Below are 20,886 nucleotides of genomic sequence, written 5' to 3'. Positions count from 1 at the left end.
AGTAAAATGCTGAAAATATTATAAGATATACATTTTTCATGTCACGTGTCGCAAGGACTGTGTCTTATGTCATACGGAATTATATCAATGAAAGTGGCGCAATTCACGTTTTTAAAAGAAATAATATATGTTAGGCCTGAGAATCATAATGGGATTAAAAATTCCAGTTAGATTTAGTCCCTAGAATATTTACTAAACAGTAACATAATTACTGACGAACTGCGCAAAACTACAAGAGAGCAAACTGCAGCACGAGCACTTTGTGCAAAAATGTTGATACCTACTGAATTCAGACCACGTGCACAGTGAGCAAGCATTGCAGTTATTATTATTTTTCCAAAAGACAACATTTAATGTGTATGTGTATGTGTGTGTGTGTGTGTGTGTGTGTGTGTGTGTGTGTGTGTGTGTGTGTGTGTGTGTGTGTGTGTGTGTGTATCTATTTATGTATGTATATATTTATGTATGTGTATATTTATTTATGTATGTATGTATTTATGTATGTATGCATTTATTTACTCGTATGTGTGTGTGTGTGTGTGTGTGTGTGTGTGTGTGTGTGTGTGTGTGTGTGTGTGTGTGTGTGTGTGTGTGTGTGTGTGTGTGTGTGTGTGTGTGTATGTATATGTATGTGTGTGTATATATATATATATATATATATATATATATATATATATATATATATATATATATATATATATATATATATATATATATATATATATATATATATATATATATATATATATATATATATATATATATATATATATATATATATATATATATATATATATATATATATATATATATATATATATATATATATATAACATGGCATCCTCATAGCACAGCAATGAACATTGTACTACTGTGGACGTGGGTATGTATCTCACTATACTTCTTAGCAACACACCACAACACTGCATTAGGCGACATACTGCATAGGAAGTCAGCGTTAACCGTTGCCATGGACATACAAAACATACATTAATACTTTCCCCACACACCACTGAAACACCAACACCGTGTTCAAAGTAGCGCTGCAATGCGTCACGCTTTGTGCTGTGCGGGACGTAGCGAGCCTCTTTCTAATGCAAAGAAATAAGTGATTTTTCCGTTTTAGACAGTAGATATACAAGTATTACATTTTTATGCCCCAAAAAGATAATGCAAGACAGAAACACACTGTAGCACACACTGTGCAGGAAAAGAAAACTTCAATAAAGCGTTAATTGCGCTTTAATTTATTTGAGCATGATTAGGATTCTCTTGCTTTCCTGTTTATTTTGAGTGTGAGCTGCTCCATGATAAATCAATTACCTCTGCTCACGACACTCGCTTAGCTTGATACATCATTAGCAGTTTCATGGCTATTTAGTTTGGTTCTTTTGCACGATCAAAATTAAAACGTTACCTAGCATTTTCCTACAAAAGGATGCTTGATTTCACCTTACTGTTCCCGAGACGGCAAGCTTAATTGAGTTGTTAGAAGGTCCCGTCCGGGCGTGTTGCTCCTTGCTGCAAACCGTCAAGCCTCCCGTGCAGAGCGTCTTCCTCGCGACATGTTTGACACTTATTACACCAGAGCGACCACTCGCTCCTCCACCTAACACAATTTCAAGAACATTTCAGCGGGACGAAGGCGTTGTGGTTATGAGATGAAGGGAAAGTGACCGCTCACTTACTGGCTATTCACAGCATTCAGAACCTCAGGACATCCAACTCGTATCATGCAGCAACCCACAACACTCCCAGCACCACCTACCACCCACAACATCCGACAGCTAACTAACCACAACACGCACCATCTACAACGCACAACAACAACACCCATTAAGCTGTATCTATGAACACCCAGCACTGACAACACCCAGCACTAACAACACCCAGCACTAACAACACCCAGCACTGACAACACCCAGCACTAACAACACCCAGCACTAACAACACCCAGCACTGACAACACCCAGCACTAACAACACCCAGCACTAACAACACCCAGCACTAACAACACCCAGCACTAACAGCACCCAGCACTGACAACACCCAGCACTAACAACACCCTGCACTAACAACACCCATCACTAATAACACCAGCACTAACAACAGCCAGGACTAACAACACCAGCACTAACAACACCAGCACTAACAACACCCAGCACTAACAACACCAGCACTAACAACACCCAGCACTAACAACAGCAGCACTAACAACAGCCAGGACTAACAACACCCAGCACTAACAAAAGCAGCACTAACAACAGCCAGGACTAACAACACTCAGCATCTACGTATAACATCCAACAGCCACACCACTGAGCTCAGCACTCACAACGCCCAGCACCCACAAGACACATCATTGGTATTAGCAGCACTAACCATAAGGGATCATTCACATCGCAGTAAAGAAAGTTTTGTGGGAATGAACAAATACTGAGATTGTTATTTGCGGCTATTGGATATTGACTTTCAATATATCCCGTCCCTGTGCAGCCCTTCTTGTCTCTGCACTTCTCTTGCAACATGATCTTATACATCACAGCACATACAGTCTCGGTTTCGTCTTGATATTTAACTAATTTTACTCGCTCAACTATTTTATGTGCACGGATAGTGTTTTTCATATCGTGGGCTAAAAAGAAGAAAAAAAATAAAAGGTCTTGACGGGGGTTCAGGTGGCGCCAGCTGAGGAGTTAGTTAGGAAGGAGAGGAACAAAGTGGCTCGTCACAATCCTAAGCCGCGTCATTTGTGTCTTTGATGTCGGTCCCAGGGCTGGGCTACTCATAATGCTGCCTAACACCAAACGCTCTCTCTCCCTCGCCCTCGTTTCTCCTCTGTAGGGGGCACCTGTTTAGCCTTTTCCCTGCCCATCGGAGAGTAGCAGCTTCTCTTTTGTTTCTATTATATTTTACTTTCTGCGCAGAGGCATTACACGTCTGATTTCTTAGAAGTCTAGAATACTAAACAAAAGAATACTCGACAACATTCCCATTTTTTTCTTTTCTCTCTTTCTGTTTGTATGTGGCGAGGAACATTATTTCTCCTTTTGGTTGACACACACACACACACACACACACACACACACACACACACACACACACACACACACACACACACACACACACACACACACACACACACACACACACACACACACACACACACACACACACACACACACAGAGAGAGAGAGAGAGAGAGAGAGAGAGAGAGAGAGAGAGAGAGAGAGAGAGAGAGAGAGAGAGAGAGAGAGAGAGAGAGAGAGAGAGAGAGAGAGAGAGAGAGAGAGAGAGAGAGAGAAAGTTCATGAAAAAAAGTAAGAAGGTATGTCTGTACTGCCTTGAATAATTTACTCCTCTGAAACACAAATCATCACTCACATACTTTCATAATTCCAATATTACAATTTCATACCTCAGCTTGCCTCTGCCTTACTTGAGCCCGCAGCACAAAGGTTGTCCTGTGAACGAAAAGCCCTTACACACACACACACACACACACACACACACACACACACACACACACACACACACACACACACACACACACACACACACACACACACATTCCTGGGCACACAGACAATGCATAAACTAAACAGAACACACACACACACACACACACACACACACACACACACACACACACACACACACACACACACACACACACACACACAGAGAGAGAGAGAAAGAGAGAGAGAGAGAGAGAGAGAGAGAGAGAGAGAGAGAGAGAGAGAGAGAGAGAGAGAGAGAGAGAGAGAGACGTGTATTTCACACGTCACCAAAATTCATATCCTTCCATACTCAGCAGGAGAGACAGCGTCGTCAGGAAACACTTGGCGACTCCCCCTACACATGTCGTGGCCTTGTGAATAGTGTATGTGGCTCCTTTTCTTCCCCCTTCCTCCCTGTCCTGCTTTAAACACGTCTCCCACCCCTGCTATTACCGCAACTCCCACTCACCCTCTCAACTCGTATATATGCGTCAGTGCGTGTGTGTGTGTGTATGTGTGTGTGTGTGTACGCGTCCCTCTTTTTATGTCTGAAACTAGCACTACGATCGCTAAAACCTTACTCCTCCCTCCACCTCCACCATCAACACCCGCCACCTCCATCGCTGTCATCATTAACACCACTGCCATCATTAACACAGCTACCGCCACTGTCATTAACAATGCCACCACCAATACAGTCACACCACCACCCTCACCATTAACACTACCAGCACCACCATCACAGCAACACCAACAACAGTAACAACAAAAAATAGTTTTACCTCAATTCCACATAAGACTGCATCACCATCACTACTGCTACAACACACTACACCGCACACTCACTAATTGTTTCCCTCTTATAGGTGTGTCCCAGAATTTCAAACTCAGAACTGTTCCTATTTACATAATATTCACTTATTCCCTTCTCTCTATATATATTCATTTGGTTATCCGCTGATCTCATACTTGTTCAACTTCCCAACACGCCATTCCTTCCTCTCTACCTGCCTACCAACACATTCAGACAGTATGCGCTGTCCCGTGGAAGCCAGAGCCGCAGTCCTGGTGGTGAATGGAGACCTGACAATCGGACAAATCCCACCCGTCCCTCCTCCTTTCCCTTGGCTACACTTACAGGATGTGTGACAGCCAGGGTACAGGCCAGCGTGGTCGTGCGTACAAGTACTCACCAATATGTTCACGTCCATGGTCGCTTGGGTTAATTACGTGCTGTATGCTATAATCAGGGCTGACTACGCAGCTTAGGCCTGGCATCCGTCCCCCATCGCCCCCTCCTGTGTGTTTTGGGCTCAGGTGTAACAAAGGGCAGATGGTGCCACCATACACAATCACTTATACTTACATGCTTATATACATACACAGTACACACATGCATACGTATACAAAATGGATATATGAACCAGCATGCGTGCTCCAAATTACAGGTGTCATTCTAAATTAGTCACACTAGCTTGCTCGTGGTCGACACAAATATTGATACAAATGTCAATTACACACACACACACACACACACACACACACACACACATTTACAATGTATACATAGTGTACATGACTTTTTTTTCCTTCCTTTCTTCCATCTATCCACCCTTCCCTCTCTCCGTCCTTTGATCCCTTCCTTTCTCTCTTCTGGTAACCGGAAAAGGTCGTACAACAACACTTAAGGAACAAAAATGCCACCACGGGTGCGGCACGTAGTGAAGAGGAAGCCAATCTTCCTTGCAGGAAATCGGACACAGTATTTATTGATCTGTGTGTGAAGTCCCGCGCGCCGTCCGCCATGTGTCCTCTCTGGGTCCGTGAGAGAGAGAAAAGAACCCATTCCCGAAATGCTTGTCCCAGAACCCCACAGACCACGCCAAAATCAGCATGCCCTGCCAAACTGGTGCCCTTTACTCAACCTGGGACTGGGCATATGGATCTGAGTCGATGCGTAGCAATGAAAGCAGACCATTAGAAACCTTGTGAAACCTTCACTGGCAGCGCTGCTCGGCATGGTGGTGGTGGTGGCGGTGGAGAGAAGAGGAAGGGGTGGAGGGGCAAGCAACAAGTGCCTCCCGTGCCTGTTGCTTCTCATACCAGAAGACAGGACAGGGAGGGGAAGCAACAGCTTGGTTCGGTGTATTTACGATCTCTTTCTTCCCTCGATATTACCCCGCCCGTCCTACGAATAATTTATTTACTGATCATTTTTCGCTGGCAGTCGTGTGATGCCAGTAGTACTCTTGTCACCACGGCCAACACGGCACCTCCACGTACGATCACCATCGGTAAACAGGATAACCGCTACCAGCAGGAGTAATAAAAACAAACATCAAAATTACGAGCAACACAATAACCCTCTTTCCTCCACCACATCCTTCCACCCACATTAGCTCCACCACCTCCACCATCACGACCTCTATAGCCGCTACAGTAAATTATCGGCAGGAAGAAGAGCAAGAGTAATGGCACCTACCAGTACCAGCACCGTCACTGCCGCTCATAAGGTCATGTCACCATCACAACGCCGCTACAACACGGCTGGCTGTTGTTTGCACACACCAAAAGATGTCAACAATAATAAATTTTGGCCAGCTAAGTTATCATGTTCGTAAACCTCCTCCCTCGGTTACGAAAGGAATATTAGTGTCACCGTTGTGGTTGTGGAACATCAGCGAAAATTTCTGGAACATGACAAAGCCTGCGTAGGTAATATGTCTCGTTTTGAATTGGACGGAATGAAAGTGTAGCTTTATAATAGGATTCTTCAGATGTGTTTGCCAGACCATCCACGCCGGGTGTTGTTTGGGAAATACTGTCAGGATGTGCCTGAGCGCAGAATGTCGAGTGAACATAAAAAAAAAAAGAAAAGAAAAACGGAAAGCTTTGCACTAAAATGTATTCATACTGGAATGAATAAAATGTGTGATTGGGTAGACTTTATAATAAATCATAAATAAGTAAGAAATATATTAGTCTTCTTAGATGTGCAGTAGCAAGGAATGTTAAAATGAAAGAAGCGAGCAGCATTGCATAGGAACCGTGCGAAAATTTGCAACACAACGTGCAAATTAGTTTATCAGAAGACAGTAATGACAGAGAGCACTGTACGAGTGGAGTAATTGTTAAGGCGAAGAATACGAGTACAATAATGTGCCGCTATTGTATGACAACAGAGAATGGATGAAGTGTTGAGGTGCAATTATATTCGTGCGTGCGTGCGACATAATTGGTGAGTGGAGTACGTCAGGTCATTAATCCACCAGTAGCACACTGTTTCGCGTGTAGGTCTTTCCCTTCTTTGTATCTAGATTTTTGTATTCCAGTCCAGGAGAACCATTAGACTGATAATGAGATGATAACAACCAAAACGACAATATGATAGCAGCAGCAGCGGCAGCAGTAGTGGTAGCATTAGTAGTAGTAGTAGTAGTAGTAGTAGTAGTAGTTATAATAATAATAATAATAATGATAACAACAAGAATAATGATAATAAGAATAGTAATAATAATAATAATAATAATAATAATAATAATAATAATAATAATAATAACAACAACAACAAAAACAACAACAATAGTAATAATATTAATAATAGTAATACTAATAATAATAATAATAATAATAATAATAATAATAATAATAAAATAACAACAACAACAACAACAACAACAACAACAACAACAACACCATCAACAAACGATAATAGCTGAGGTGCGATGATACCTGCTCATAAATACCTCAAGTGGTATTTTATCTGCGTTTGCTCACCCACTTTCTCTCGGTGTATAGGGGCCACACTCTATTGGCTACCCAGGCTGCCAGAGCTCTCCTCACTGAGTATTACTCGGCAGCTGATTAGTCCATGGAGTAGGTACATTAGAGTTCACTGACTGCCAGGTGCTTAAATGGGAAGGTGGATCATGAAACTGACACCACCTCTTCACTGAAACTAGCGCCAAAAATATATATAAATTCGTTTTTGTAAGTACCTGTTGATCATATCTTGAAGAGAGAGAGAGAGAGAGAGAGAGAGAGAGAGAGAGAGAGAGAGAGAGAGAGAGAGAGAGAGAGAGAGAGAGTGAAAGTGGGAGGAAGGGGGAGGGGGTTGCCTTTATTGCATTCGTTTCCCACTGCCTTGACACTCGTGGTGAACTGATAGTGTGTGTGTTGTGTGTGTGTGTGTGTGTGTGTGTCATTTGCAGACCTCGAAGACGTCTCTCTTCCCCAACTCCCCAATCTCTCTCTCTCTCTCTATCTCTCTCTCTCTCTCTCTCTCTCTCTCTCTCTCTCTCTCTCTCTCTCTCTCTCTCTCTCTCTCTCTCTCTCTCTCTCTCTCTCTCTCTCTCTCTCTCTCTCTCTCTCTCTCTCTCTTGTATAGTGGTATGGTTGCTACTCCATTGTTTTCACGTCAGATATTTTCTTTTTGTAAACACGTACATTTCTTTCTCGATTCTTAAATATTGTCTTCCTCGCGTTCTGGTGATAACTGTTGTCATTTACATTTATTTATCTGTGAAAGAAGTGTCCAGTGTTATCCTCACCTAAAGCCTGTGCTGTTTTCTGGTATTTCTCACTCACCTTCTCATTTTAAGATTTTTATTAGATTTCGCGCTGTTATAGATTTCCCGATACGCTTCCCACATTTTTCTTTTTATAATAATGTCAGCTCACTCTGCTAGCAATCAACTTTTGAACTCGTATTCTTCTCATAATGTTTCCGGTGATGAAATTTATATATATTCCTTCTTCCTCTCCTTCAGAGTGAATCACTGTACGTGGAGGTCCTTTACACAGTGTTCCATAAGATTGGGGTGCAGCAACACATCGGCGAGGACCTCACCAAGTACGCCCCAAGCTGCCTTCCACACAGAGCCCCATGACCACCTCAGACTGCAAGCCGTGGCCCAGGAGGAGAAGGTCAGTGTTGTTGTGGGACCATATGGCGATGATACTGCTCGAATGCTGTGTGGAAGAGAATGTCGAACTAAGGAACATGAACGTGATGCTCTTTGTGATATTGGAGGTGTGTGTATGTGTGTGTGTTTGAACGAGTAAGACGAAAAGTTGAATATCTGAAGTTTTTTTTTTTTTCTACACACACACACACACACACACACACACACACACACACACACACACACACACACACACACACACACACACACACACACACACACACACACACACACACACACACACACACACACACACACACACACACACACACACACACACACACTCCACGTTTCCGGCCACATACATGTTTGCTGAGTCTCACACATATATTACTCTTAGATGTCCAGAAACTCCATCACATAAAAAAAAAAAAAAAAGACGTACGTACAAGGTAAATAGCCTGCACAGTTTTCTTTGTTGCTGAATTTCTCATCAGAGTTTGTCTAAAAACCATCTGGTTGAAGTTATTGCATTGTTTGTAAAATTTAGGACAACTTTTTTCCTGCCACACCGAGGTACAGGGAGACTGTGGAGAAATATCGTTGTTTGTATGAATGTAAGGCTATATGTACGAGTAATGTGAATGGATGTAGTGTACTAAAAGTAAGCATGCAGTACTAGCAGCATCACGTGGTGCGAACTAGCTAACCACAGTACCTTACAGACTACACTATATACATAGAACGCAGCAGTACATATAGTTCCTTTCAGTAAAACAAACAGACAAAAATGGTCAGAGATATAAACTAGGCAGCCACGATACGCGGCCGGCCCATCCATCAGTGTCTGTTGACGTGACGACACACACACGGCAGACTGACGCATTGTAGTCCACCTCGCACTATCAGTCCAGACAAATGAGCATCCTGGAGTGACGAAAACAACCAAACTAATGCTTCTGAAAGGGTTATTTTAGGAACACGAGATCACAAAGGAGAGTGTGGCGGTGTGGTGCGAGAGTGATGCCGTGTGGTGGACCAGTGTTGTGTGGCGGTGAGTGATGTGCGTTGGTGAGTGTTGTTGTGAGCTGGTAAGTATTGTGGGGTGAGTGCTGTGTGGTGGACGAGTGATGCTGTGTGGTGGTGAGTGATGTGTGGTGGACGAGTGATGTGTGGTGTGGACGAGTGCTGTGTGGTGAACGAGTGCTGTGTGGTCAAGGAGTCAAGTTGTGTGGTGGTCGAGTGAAGTTTTGTGGTGGATGGATGCTGCTGTACATTTTTAATCACATTCAGTTAACTTTCTGAGTCTTGTAAGTGAAGCGTGGGATGGAGTAAGGCGTGTGGATCTCTTTACCAGGAACTCAACATGACCGTCTCGTCTTTTTCCTATAGCCTCCCATTCTCGTCCTCAACCTTGTGGTGGTGGAGGCGGAGAACCTGGAAGCCAAGGACCCAAATGGTGTGTATATCAAGAGTGTTCCTTACTTTCCCTCGTCAATGTCTATCTTAATATAGTCCTTTCATGCAAGCTTTGGAAACTTCATTCAGATTTTGTAAGAGTGATGTGTGTGTGTGTGTGTGTGTGTGTGTGTGTGTGTGTGTGTGTGTGTGTGTGTTTTACATGAACAAGAAAATATATACTCTGATGAAGCAAATCACAATTTAAGGCGTCTTCTATTTACCACAAGAAAACGGATATGTCTGAGGAACAAGGTGAATGGTAATGAACGTTGCAGAATGCTGGTGTGGGCACAGAATGTGAATAGTGGTGGTGACACGCCAGAAACAAGGGATGTATTACAAGCCACACGAAATCTTGGTTTAATGGCTTCTGATTATAATTACGTGGCCATTACTGCCTCTCCCAACGACTACATGATGAGGTAAAGGAAGATAATACATGTTCAGTCGAAAATAATACATCTCTGCTTTGGAAGTGCCTCAGTAATGGTGTCAATAAAGTCAGCACGCGGGCCAGGCTAGCCTCACCTTACGTCTGAATATTTCCCATTTTACCATTCTGTATTTCACCGCAGCGAGTACTTTCAGCATGTTGTGTATGAACAGAACTTTGTGTGAAAATTTATTATACAATGTTCATAGCCAGACACGAAACCCAGTCTCGTGCTGCCTGGGTAGGTATGTGGCTAGGTATGTTGGCTAGGCCAACTTCCTCAGGAAATGTACAGTAGCCTGTAGTCCTCGTTGACATTTCCTAAGAGCAACAGTCTGCCGCTTGTGACAGCTGGGCAGTGACATGCTTGTGTTGTTATTGTTTTGATCAGTAACGGCCGCGAGCGTTCTTTTTACCCCGAGCGAATCCAGATCAGAGATCCAGATCCAGATCAAAGATCTGGAACTGATCAGACTGATGTAAATAGAAGACGCCTTTAATCTTTGGAAATTTGGGGGTTTCGTTTCTTCTTGATTTAGCAATTTTTTTCTTCTTTTACTCGAAACAACAACGACTATGAATTTCAATAAACGATTTATACTGTCTAGCAAAACATCAGGGCGACATTTCAGTTACCTTCCTTTAGCACTACATCGGGTGGTCTCCACAAAGTCGTGGCGCACATGTGGGTAACACCGGCAACCACTTTCCAGGAAAACATCCTCGCCAGACTTTTCCGAGAACCTCCGAAAATTAGTATCGAAATAGACCAGGACAAGGGAGAAGGAAGCGAAGGAAACAACATTAGTGTATGGGAAACAGATAAAATCTATAAAAAGGAGAGCCAGATGAATGAAGCCCACCAAACTCGTACAAGTGAGTCTGCCACAGTCAATAGCAACGCATTAATACAAACAAGTGTAATATATGAGGATCCTTGGAAGCGTGTTTGTTAAGCTGCAGGGTTTGGAAAGCTGAGGTTTAAAACATAGGAAAGCTTCAGAAATGCGGTTAATTAGTTTGCTATTATAATTCAGAACTGAAAATGTTGAAAGAAGAAGCGTAAATTTCAAAGGAGTTTAAAGCAGTATGTCAGATAAGAAGTGATTGCTCGTCTCCAGACTTCAGTAAGTAAGGTTCAGAGAAGATTGGAAACGGATAAGACTGACTGAAGACGACGTGGTCAAGCTCAGAGGCCAGCGAGGGGGAATCCAGGTAAAAGAATGAGCCGTCGAGGCCACAGACAAGGAAATGTTTCTCAGTCACTGGAGGTACTGCGTAGTGACAATGTGGCAACGGCTTTTTTTTTTTTTTTTTTTGTGTGTGTGTGTGTGTGTGTGTGTGTGTGTGTGTGTGTGTGTGTGTGTGTGTGTGTGTGTGTGTGTGTGTTCTTTTAGTACTTGTATAACACTAAGTTATGGTGCACACGGAAGGGTTGATATGTTGTATCAAACGACTGAGAGTTTCGAAAGTAGTGGGTTTCAGAGGGCTCGAGAGTATGATAAAAAAAAAATGTTCTGGTCGAAATGTGATACTGTGTGTGTGATGATGAGATTGAAGCTACATAAGCACTTTTGCACGTGCTCAGGTGTACTTACCTTCATGAAGAATTATTCTACATTACACCTTGGAATAGTTATTATAATGTCACGGTTTGCCGATGTATGCTGAACAAGCTTTGACTGTTTACTTGTATTATGAGACACTGCTAGCATTAGCAAATTTTCATTCATGTATTGGTGCCGTCATCATATAATAGAAGGCTTGCGACGATTTATGGAGGCACGATACTGTCTCAGCTGGCCGTGGAGAAGTGGTGATGAATATTGAATGAAGCTCTTAGTGAGTCCCTACCCATTTATATTTTATGAGAAATTGGAGCACCAGTGGCGGATCTATCCTTCTATCCATCTATTTATCTATCTGTCTATCTGTCTCTCTCTCTCTCTCTCTCTCTCTCTCTCTCTCTCTCTCTCTCTCTCTCTCTCTCTCTCTCTCTCTCTCTCTCTCTCTCTCTCTCTCTCTCTCTCTCTCTCTCTCTCTCTCTCTCTCTCTCTCTCTCTCTCTCTCTCTCTCTATATATATATATATATATATATATATATATATATATATATATATATATATATATATATATATATATATATATATATATATATATATATATATATATATATATATATATATATATATATATATATATAATGTTCTATATTGGGCCACAGGAAATGATGTTACACTCAGTCCCGCATCAGCTTGCGAACAAACAACATCATTCCCTCAGCACTCACCCCTGCCCCAGCACTGCTATTGGGCGACACCGTTTAACTTGAGCGAGTCGTCCTTGATGGCGAACTCTCCTAGAAACCTCACGTCAGTGCGGTTATTAACACGGCTACACACAGTCTGTTTCTGCAAAAAGGACTCAAACCACTAGGTGTCCCTCTTGCTGAACTTAAATAATAACAATAATAATAATAATAATAATAATAATAATAATAATAATAATAATACTTTATTGCTCTTACAGAGCATAATAATAAAACTAACGTATTCCTCCTGTCTGGCACCCATCTTGAACCACCACACAGAGAGATATTCCTTTCAAGGAATCCAGGAAAAGTCCTGCAGCCTAATCGTCGATCCAGCCTACACAACATACGATCAAATTCTTTCCAATTCCAGCCCTAATTATGACAAGGCCCTAAAAAAAAATTGTTGCCAGCCTTTCAACTTATCCAAGAGACAAGGACCGCCTTCCTCCTTCCTTGCTTCCACCCCATCCCACTGCACTCACCATATGAATCCCTTCCCCAGCTCAAAGTCAGGACAGACAGATACATATGCAGCCCATTCCCACTATAGTAAACATCATTAACATCTCTCCGGCCCAGTAACTCAAGTCATCCCTGCTGCCACAAAGCTGTCACCTCTCACCCTCACCCAAACACTTCCTCACCAACACACCACTCACCCGCATGCCCCTTTGGTCAAGTCCTACAATGTACGTATTACATTAGTAGCATATATATATATATATATATGTGTGTGTGTGTGTGTGTGTGTGTGTGTGTGTGTGTGTGTGTGTGTGTGTGTGTGTGTGTGTATACACGAGAGAGAGAGAGAGAGAGAGAGAGAGAGAGAGAGAGAGAGAGAGAGAGAGAGAGAGAGAGAGAGAGAGAGAGAGACTCATTTCCCCAATCCACTCGACACAATCTTCTCTAGACAAATATTATTTTTTCTTAAGTGACCTTCAACTACGTATATACCTACTCTACATTTTTAGCAACTAGAAATTTTAAATTTCAGCTCTTGGTAAAGCAGTTTCTATTAAGTTAGCGTTTCTATTATTTTCCGCTATTCTCTTTTCTCCTTCCACCTTCTCCTTCCTATGCCGAATGCGGAGGAAGACTTCATACAGCGTTACTAAAGTGGGTGGAGTGAAAAGCCTTTAGCCTCACAAACTTCCCTGTTTTCAGTCTCTTTCTCACAGGCAATGTTGCATCTCCTATAATGATTAACTCTTCTGGCCATACTAACCTCACAACTCTTTCCTGCACTCGCAACAGTCATACACAAGAATTTCGACCCATTTCCATTCCTATTGCATCCCTCTCACGAAAACAAAAATTAACCTGTATCTTCACTATTAACCTGTTTATGTTTTACTCCTCCTTACGACTTCACCTGTTTCAAGAGAGGATTCTCAAGACATCTTCTAAGCTAAATTGGGCTGTCGTCAAAAATTAAAGGATAAGGGACCTGAAACCTCCCTCCTGAAAAAGTTAGTCATAGGAAGGAGGAAATACGGAAACAGGAAAGGAGTTCCAGAGTTTACCAGAGAACGGGATGAATGACTGAGAATACTGGTTAACTCTTGCATCAGAGAGGTGGACAGAATAGGGGTGAGAGAAATAAGAAAGTCTTGTACAGCTAGGCCTCCTGCAGCCTCGCTGTACAAGACAAGTGGCATGCAGTTAGCAAGATCAGAAGTGCAGTTAACGTGAAAATAGCGGTAGAAGATAGCAAGAGATGCAGCGTGGCGGCGATGAGAGAGAGGCTGAAGACAGTCAGTTAGAGGAGAGAAGTTGATAAGACGAAGAGCTTTTGATTCCACCCTGTCTGAAAGAGTGGTAGGAGTGGAACTCTCCCATACATGTGTAGCATACTCCATACATGGATTGATGAGGCCCCTGTACAGAGTTGGCTGCTGAAAGGATGAGAAAAACTGGCTGTGCTTGTTTTTATCAAATCATATAACGTTCCTAAGTAGCATACCTTGAAATGCATCACAGAAAATTGGTAGAAACTATTTTCAGATGTATTTACAGTGTAATCAGATATGTTCTCAAGTAGTTGACATTTCCTTTAATTGCAGTTAAGTTTTTAATAATATATTTAATATTGAAATAATTTTTTTGAGTGTTCAGTGCTTCAATGTATTTTATGTTTTATGTTATGAGTTATGTTATGAGTTTTATGTCCGTCACAACAATTGCTGATCGCATAAAGTGATCCTTACATTTCTTATCTGCTTTAGAAAGAGGAAATATGATGACTGAAAAATTAAAAAAAAATTAAGTCTTCCTTACAATGGAAGTATTGTCTTATATTATCAAGTGTCCAAATTAGTCTGGTAATTGCTCTCCCATTTGGTGGATGATTTTTTTTTTCTTTTTTTTTTTTTATTAGATTGCTTGCAGATGGAAGATTTCCTAACCGAACACCATTCTTTATTGGCACGACTTCTAACTGGCTTGGGGATTCACTGTCTTCTGTCCGAAAATTTTGAACCATGTGCAGTAAAATGCAGTTCTCTCGACACACATTAGCTTAAATTCCTTTTGAGCTTTTTCTTTCATTAATGCGATAAATAATTTTTCCTGTGCTGTGCAGTGATGTGTATATTCACGAGGTCTTTCTGCCGCCCACCAATATCACTCCATGTTTAGCTTTCCGGAAGGAAATTCTGATGGTATTGGTATGACTTACCGTTGCGTCTAAACATTTTAAATTGCTCCTGGAATTTCTACTGATGCTAGTGATCTAGATAAGTTCTCACTGCTGTAAATCTGAAGAAATCCTAATTACCTATTATGTAAAAGTTTTCAGTGAATATTTAGTAAAGTTCATTCACTACACCCAGATACTGTGCTTCCTTGATCGGCCTTTTCTGTCTGTATGCGAACATTCACTAACGTATAAAACTCTGTTAACATTCACCCCTCCTCCATCAACCTACTGATCTACGTCTCATTTCACGTTTTTTTTTTTTTTTTGTCTATTCTCCTTAGAAAGATTTCCAAACATCTGTTAATTGTGTCTTCTACTTACTCAAACATGGTATCACGAAGAGCAGTCTACTGGCAACCTCCTTTCTTTTAAGCATAATGTTGGTCATCTTCTTGTGGTTTTAATTAGATCTTGCTCATGCCAACCCTTCACCAGTCAGGTATAAATCATTAGTTTCTGAACCATGTTTGGAACATATTCATATTACTACAGCCTTGGCGCAAGCATCCCTTCCAACTGTTCTGCTGGGCCTCGTGGGCATTGTTGTCGTACGAGTATATCTGTTAACATTGGCGCACGAAGGAGTTCTCCTCAGTTATTAATTTTCTTCCCCTTATTGTTTAGCAACCGTCTCAGCATCCTTCATGATTTATTTAGCTACCATCTCATCAAGAATGTTATTTATCAGAAGTAAACTAACATTTACACAGGGAGTGTTTGTAACAAGACTGTCCATTTTTGGATCTCTCTTTTCTCTTCTCTTCTCTTCTCTTCTCTTCTCTTCTCTTCTCTTCTCTTCTCTTCTCTTCTCTTCTCTTCTCTTCTCTCTCTCTCTCTCTCTCTCTCTCTCTCTCTCTCTCTCTCTCTCTCTCTCTCTCTCTCTCTCTCTCTCTCTCTCTCTCTCTCTCTCTCTCCTTCCTCTTCATATTACTTTACCCTCCATCTCTTTTCTCTCTGTGCTTAACTGCACACATAATCTTCCATATCTTCCTCCTTGACACCTTTCCCTCCACCCACAGCACTAATTCGTCCTCATCTCGCAGCCCGCCGACCAAAACAATATAATGACTAAAGCATGTAAGGGATCCAGCCCAGCTCTTAATAGGCAAGTTAATTATTTTTCCCGAGAACGTAACGGTAGAGAAAGAATCGCGGAACACATCAATAGGAAGATTATATCTCAGTAAATGTGAAAGATGTAACCAATTAGGGCATTTTGTTTGTGTGTTGATATTTATAACTTCGCTTCCTTTAAAACGAATATGCTTCAGGGCACATCACCACCCCTTTCACCAGTAACGCTCCGCAGAACTGATACTGTCTTATTCTTAACAAGACCACTGACACTTTCACAACCAATAGTTAAGAATACAGCTACCGTACGACAACAGTGAGATTATGACCAGCTAAAACAAAAATTTCTTACTACTTCTACTGCTACAACAAGAACAACAACTACTACTACTACTACTACTACTACTACTACTACTACTACTACTACTACTACTACTACTACTACTACTACTACTATTACCACTACTACTACTACTACTACTACTACTACTACCACCACCACTACTATTACCTCTTAAACTCAGTGAAGGATTTCATATATTGATTTCATTAGTGAATAATGTCCTGCAAAGCTTACTCTTTTATGAATACTACTACTAATAATAATGATAATGTTGCTATTAGCGTTGATGTTGCCACTACGTAACATTACTACTATTGATACTACTACTAAGACTACAACAGCTACCACTACTAAGCCGATTACTGCTGCGGCTGCTGTTTTTGTTGCTATTGTTGTTGTTGTTGTTGTTATTGTTGTTACTGCTGCTGCTGATGGTGCTGCTGCAGCTGAAGCTACTTGCACCACCACGGTCGCTACAACCATCACCGCCACCGGTAGTACCAACATCACCACCACCACCACCACCACCACCATTACCAACAATAAAAACAACAATAATAATAAAAACAAAAGCAACAACACACCAACAACGCCAACAAAAGCAGCAGTAGTAGCACTACCACTACCATCGCCATCATCAGCTTCACCAACAGCGGCAGCACCAGCAGCAGCAGACACCACCACCGCCACCACCACCACCACCACCACCACCACCACCACCACCATTGACAGCATCACCAATAACGACAATCACAACAACAGTAGCAGCAGCAGTAAGCAGCAGCACCACCACCACCACCACCACCACCACCACCACCACCACCACTAACGGCAACAACAACAACAACAACAACACAGCCCCCACACCCCGCTGAGGGATGTGGGTCGAGGTGATCCTGAACATCATTAACTCTGGAGAATTGTGCACAATAGGTGGTTGTAATGTGCCGCCTTGGCCCTCTAATTCAGCTCGTGGAATGGTTCAATTATGCTGCAGTTCACAAGATAATTGTCCGAGTGAGAGAGAGAGAGAGAGAGAAAGAGAAAGAGAGAGAGAGAGAGAGAGAGAGAGAGAGAGAGAGAGAGAGAGAGAGAGAGAGAGAGAGAGAGAGAGAGAGTACATAGAACAGTGTGTGGATAGTATTTGTTTTTCTACTTATTCGTTTTATGTCTCTTCTCTGTTTGTTTATCTGCTTTCTCTCTCTCTCTCTCTCTCTCTCTCTCTCTCTCTCTCTCTCTCTCTCTCTCTCTCTCTCTCTCTCTCTCTCTCTCTCTCTCTCTCTCTCTCATACACTCACGCGTGATCTGTTCCTCTGGCATTCTGTCCTTTAGTGTTGCGTCCATGACCTTCGCGTCGCTCAACGCAGTAAAAATAGTGCGTGTGAAAAAGATTACATAAAAAAAATATGTTGGTGCTTGTGAGGGAAAGCGTCAGTAGCGTGGACAACACTACGTATATTTTGAAAAATCCATCGGTCTATTAATCAATCAATCGACCAAGCAACTATCTCTCTCTCTCTCTCTCTCTCTCTCTCTCTCTCTCTCTCTCTCTCTCTCTCTCTCTCTCTCTCTCTCTCTCTCTCTCTCTCTCTCTCTCTCTCTCTCTTTACACTCATGTGTGCAGTACGTAGGTGTAGAGAGATATGCTGAGTGTGTGTGGTGTGTGTGTGTGTGTGTGTGTGTGTATATATATATATATATATATATATATATATATATATATATATATATATATATATATATATATATATATATATATATATATATATATATATATATATAGAGAGAGAGAGAGAGAGAGAGAGAGAGAGAGAGAGAGAGAGAGAGAGAGAGAGAGAGAGAGAGAGAGAGAGAGAGAGAGAGAGAGAGAGAGATTGTCAGTGTTATGTAGGCATAATCGTACATTCGACTTTCTTATGTAGTTTCAAAGGTCGTGTGGTTGAACTCTCCCTACTTCGTGGTGTCCAGGAGTAGAGGCGGCTATCAGAGAGTAGTACATAGACATTCCATCCCCTCAAACCTTATGGCCTTTATGTTTCTGTCCGAAATATTACGATTTTTTTTTTTCAAATTGCTTAAAACTCTCATGAATAAGAAATTTCAAAGTCTTATCAAATTCTTTTCTTTTGACTTCTGGCTTATAGCCAGAAATATCTCCATCTACTTCTATTCTTCATCTTTCCCTCCTCTGTTTCATCCAGACTACTCCGCTGCTACCTCTCCTGCCTCCAGAGCTGAAGTCTTCTCTCACATCTTTCCTTACAAGTCCACACTGGATGATTTAAAGTTCGTTACTGCTTCACTTCCTCCCTCTGACCATATTATGCCTGTTATTGCTTTCTGTGCTCTCTAGTCTTGATCCTTGAAAGGCTTATGGCCCGGATGAAGTTCTCTCCTCCGTTTTCGCTCCTTATCTAGTCAAACTTTTCCGATTCGTTCCTGCTGAAATGTTAACAACATTCACTCCAAGAAAGGTAACTGCTCTAATCTCTCAGACATCCGACCTGTAATCTTAATACTCTGTGTTCCTAAAACTTTTGAGGTTATCCCTTAATAGGAAGATTTTAAAGCATGTACGTATTAGCTCATTAAATCTTCTTTTATATCGTCAGTATGGACTTCGTAAAGGGCAATCCACCGTCGATCTCTTAACTTCTCCCTACTGAAAATTGATCATCCTTTCGGTGAACCCCTTAACTTCTGAGTTTTCCATAGTTTCTGTTAGGGGTAAGACAGACTTTCTCTCTCTCTCTCTCTCTCTCTCTCTCTCTCTCTCTCTCTCTCTCTCTCTCTCTCTCTCTCTCTCTCTCTCTCTCTCTCTCTCTCTCTCTCTCTCTCTCTCTCTCTCTCTCTCTCAATGCCTTAAAGCTCACTTCCTTCATTTATATACTGATGGATTCTTTAACGGCGTTAGGGTGGAAGGAGTGTCGGCTCACACAACCTCCTGTCTAATGAGTGCTCAAGCAAGATTGAATAAATATCAAACCAAACTCAAAGTAGGAAACTCAAAAGACTGAAAGTAGTGGAAACGCTAGTAAGATAAATCATTATTAACAAAACGGCGAAATTTTGTGTGGAGATTGCGGTGAAATAGTAGAGAATGGAATAAAATAAGCTCCCTCGAGGCTGCGGGAGGAGGAAGGAAGGCATGCAGTTAGAAATTTCAAAAGAACAGGAAAAATGAGAGTAACACTAGAAGATAGCAGAGATGAAAAAAGGCTGTGACGAGTGAGAGATATAAGACTGTCTGTTCTAGGAAAGGAGTCGATGAGACGAAAACTTTTGACTTCACCCTGTTTAGGACGGTATAAGTTGAATCTCCCTACATATAGGAGCAGTATTCCACACATGAACGGTTTAAGTACCTGTATAGTGTTAGCAATCAAAAGGCAGCGAAAAGTATTTGAAGGAAAGACACAGAACACTCAATTCATGGAAGCTGTTATACCAAGAGAAGAGGTGTGAAATTTCCAGTTGATATTTTTAGTGAAGATTTTAAATATTAAGTGTAGAAAAGAGGGATAGCTGAATGTCAATGAAGAGGAGTGAATAGTTACCTGGAAGGCTGTGTCGAGCAGATAGATGAAGGAATTTTTCTAGATTAGTTTTGAAGCATTGAACAACACAAGATTTTACCTTCCCCATTTCGAAAATTATAGAAAACTCTTGAGTTAGGCTTTCTCTGGTTTCTCTGCATGATCTGTTTAATTCCTGCCGAGCTGGATGTCTGGCTGGCAAATGACGTTGAAAAATACTGCATAGAGTCATCAGCGTAAGCTTAGATAGGACAATGAGTTCGAATGAGATGGTTTATGAACCACCAGTACTTATAATATTGCATTTATTATGTTAAAAGACGTTGGCCAATTCTCACACTAATCTGGTAGTTTGTAAAGACTTTTTGCTGCTCGGGAACCCTATAGTTACTTGATTGCAGTCACTTAGCGCTAACTCCCGCTGCAAGGATCGCCCCATCATTACCACGAGTCAGTTAAACACTATTTGTCTATCCTTTGTTCTCTTTGATATTGTTTCAAGAAAGACAGTAAGGAAATAAATATTCATATAAAGAAATAAATAATTACATGAATTATTAATATACAAAAATTATATTTGTTGTTTAGTACGAAAGGAAGAATTCAGTAAATGATTATATGA

At 41.5% G+C, this 20,886-nt stretch overlaps 1 protein-coding gene across 4 annotated transcripts in view; it reads left to right on the top strand.

Moving 5' to 3' along the window:
- The window catches only part of LOC135110899 (BAI1-associated protein 3-like), a 126,058-nt gene that overhangs the window by 15,455 nt on the left and 89,717 nt on the right, over nucleotides 1–20,886 (top strand). For all 4 annotated transcript variants that reach the window (XM_064023529.1, XM_064023528.1, XM_064023527.1 and 1 more), the window contains exons 2-3: nucleotides 8,270–8,426; nucleotides 9,797–9,863. The gene's annotated coding sequence lies outside the window, so the exon portion shown is untranslated. The remainder of the gene's footprint in view (nucleotides 1–8,269; nucleotides 8,427–9,796; nucleotides 9,864–20,886) is intronic.

This window comes from Scylla paramamosain, chromosome 21 (genome assembly GCF_035594125.1).
Source record: "Scylla paramamosain isolate STU-SP2022 chromosome 21, ASM3559412v1, whole genome shotgun sequence".
NCBI lineage: Eukaryota > Metazoa > Arthropoda > Malacostraca > Decapoda > Portunidae > Scylla > Scylla paramamosain.
This window is presented reverse-complemented; position numbering and strand designations above follow the sequence as displayed.